Source organism: Benincasa hispida, chromosome 1 (assembly GCF_009727055.1).
Source record: "Benincasa hispida cultivar B227 chromosome 1, ASM972705v1, whole genome shotgun sequence".
Lineage (NCBI taxonomy): Eukaryota > Viridiplantae > Streptophyta > Magnoliopsida > Cucurbitales > Cucurbitaceae > Benincasa > Benincasa hispida.
Window position 1 is genome coordinate 31,003,183 of NC_052349.1, and position 2,668 is coordinate 31,005,850.

The 2,668-nt window shown below is 40.7% G+C and overlaps 1 non-coding gene across 1 annotated transcript; it reads right to left on the reverse strand.

Moving 5' to 3' along the window:
- Positions 1–2,309: 2,309 nt before the first annotated feature.
- Positions 2,310–2,416, reverse strand: LOC120070383. Its single transcript, XR_005479878.1, has one exon. It is a non-coding gene; the product is annotated as a small nucleolar RNA R71 (small nucleolar RNA).
- Between the last annotated feature and the right edge of the window lie 252 nt (positions 2,417–2,668).

Here is a 2,668-nt window from a genome sequence, read left to right on the forward strand (position 1 = left end):
GCTATACTTACGAGCATCTGTGAAGGGTTATCGTACTCATGATTGTTATGGATAACGGGCAGAAATGCACATTATTACAATGCTAAGTTCTTAAACAATGCTGGCTTGCATTGATAAAATATGTTAGATTGTGTCCAAAAAGCATTTAAGTCTATAACATTGCGGTCGCATGCGTTCATCGCATAGGAACAGTTAATTTTTGTATTTTTATGCAGAATATGCATTGATGCAAGGCAAAAAGAGCTATAACAAGAGATCAACGAACAAGCGTAGCATTACTGCAAAGCTTTTGGGTGATTTATATTCGCAAACATCTACTCAAGAATGATTGTCGCAACTTGGTGGGCGCATCTGGGTGAAAGGCATTATTAATCATGATGGGACAGAAAGCTGATGACGGTCAAATCCCAATTAAGTTGACAACTGCTAACGATAACAAATACATTCAGCTTTTTAGTGATAAATATTCAACGCATCAGTCTGGGAATTAATGCCTGTGCAATCATAAGAGAGAAGCCACCCTTCACCCCGGAGCTCTATAAATACCAAAGACATCCTTCAGAAAAGGGGTAACAAGTTCACCTGTTCACCGATTTGGGAGCTTTAGCCGTGTTCATAGTTTTCTTTTATTTTTAAGGCGAAGCAAGGGAATAGTAAAGACGCTGGAAGATCGCTCAGGGAAACTCGAGAGATAACCCGGAGGCGTAAAAGCAGAGAACGGGCTGACTCTCGCGAGAGCGAGATTAACTTTTGAACAAGAGTAGAAAGATAGTGTAAAAGTCTGGGAAGGAAGAGATTGCTATCAGGCTCTTTATTCTCTTCTTATATTGTTATTTTGTACTTCATCTTTATATTTATACAATGGAAGTTCTTATTCTACATCTGCTGACTCTCTTCGCACGCATGAGTAGCTAAACTTGTCAAATGGGTTGAAAAGAACTAAGCTAACATGACCTAGGAAGTTCATTGCTTGCGATTATCTTGTGTTATGCTTTGTTAAACATCCCTTTAAAGCTACTCGAGAGAGAGTCTAAAGAAAGAACCTAAGACTTGAGAGAGCTAGGTTAGAATCTAGACTCGAGAGAGCAAGATTTGAACTGCATAAACAAGAGATGGAGACATAGAAATAAGCTCTGTTTGCCAACCTGCTTCACATGCATCCTAGAGATAGGAATGATATTATGTGGTCGCCTTATTTATGTGTGTGTCATTTTGTCATCACATAAATAAGAATAGAGGCTTATGTGTAGGTCCTATAGACTTATCGCATATATCACATGTGTTCTAACATTAGAAGCCGTAGCATTCGCATCGATAGATGGTTTACTACTGTATGTGTGTTGCATGATCACATAGCATGAACGCATCCTAGAAAATGTTATCCGAAACCCTTCTCAACCCGTTCACTGCATACTCATCGAATCTTCCGTTTTATCAACTCTTTTCGAACTCCGCCGCATTTGTTTATTTTCATTACCGCAACAAACAAAACCAACAATTATTTGAATTATCGGTTACCGCAAAGTCTTCTAAAAATTACCACCGCAACCTGTTTCCCAAGTCCCTGAGTTCGACCCTGGACTTACCAGGAAACTCAGTGGGGTTTACAGTTGGATTCCACTGAGAAAATTTGAGTGCTCAACGCATTTTCATCATCCCTTTTCATCCATAATTCCACATCATAAAATAACGCATCAAGTTTTTGGCATCATTGCCGGGGACTTCGGCAAAATAGTGTGCTAATGGTAATTTTTCTAATTTCTTTGCAGACTCTCAATCTCTGGCAAATTATGACCCAAAGATTGAGAGAACAATTCGACGCAGACTAAGAGACAATTGCCAACAACAAGAGAGAACACCAAGAATGGCGAAACAACTGGAAGTAAGGGCCGCAAACGCGAACAATAATGGCCAACCCCATCCTTCTGGCGAATGACTGTAATAGACCCATGCGGGACTATGCGTCGCCCAACCTCTATGATTTCTCTCCAGGAATCATGAGACCAGCATTAGATGGATTGAGGTTTGAAATGAAGCTGGTAATGTTGCGGATGATCCATGCTGCTGGGTAGTTTGGAGGAATGCGTGGCGAAGACCCACACGCCCACCTCCGGAGCTTTATAGAAATCTACAATATTTTTGTGTTCCCGAACATCTCTGTCAAAGAAGTTCGACTAACTTTGTTCCCATTTTCTCTTTATGATCAGGCAAGAAAATGGGCATATTCCCTCGAGTCGGGGGAGATAACCTTGTAGGAACAAGTCGTTGAAAAGTTTATGAAGAAGTATTTCCCACCAACCGAGAATGCTAGAAGAAGAAAATTAATAACAAATTTTGAACAAGAAGATGACGAATTGCTCAGCGATGCCTGGGCGAGGTTCAAGCGGCTGGTAAGAGACTGTCCACATAATGGCTTACTAGACTGCCTGCAATGGAGATCTTTTATCAAGGACTGAATCCCTTTTCGCAGACCGCTGCCAATGTGGCAGTCGCTGGTGGTCTACTAGACAAAACATATGAGGAGGCAAAGAGTATACTTGATCGCATTTCCAAAAATCACGAGGATTGACAGGAAAGCATTCAGAGATTAAGAATAAAAGATAATGATGCAAACAACGGGGCCATCGCATCCCTAAAAAATCAAATGACTGCGATGATGAGTTTGATA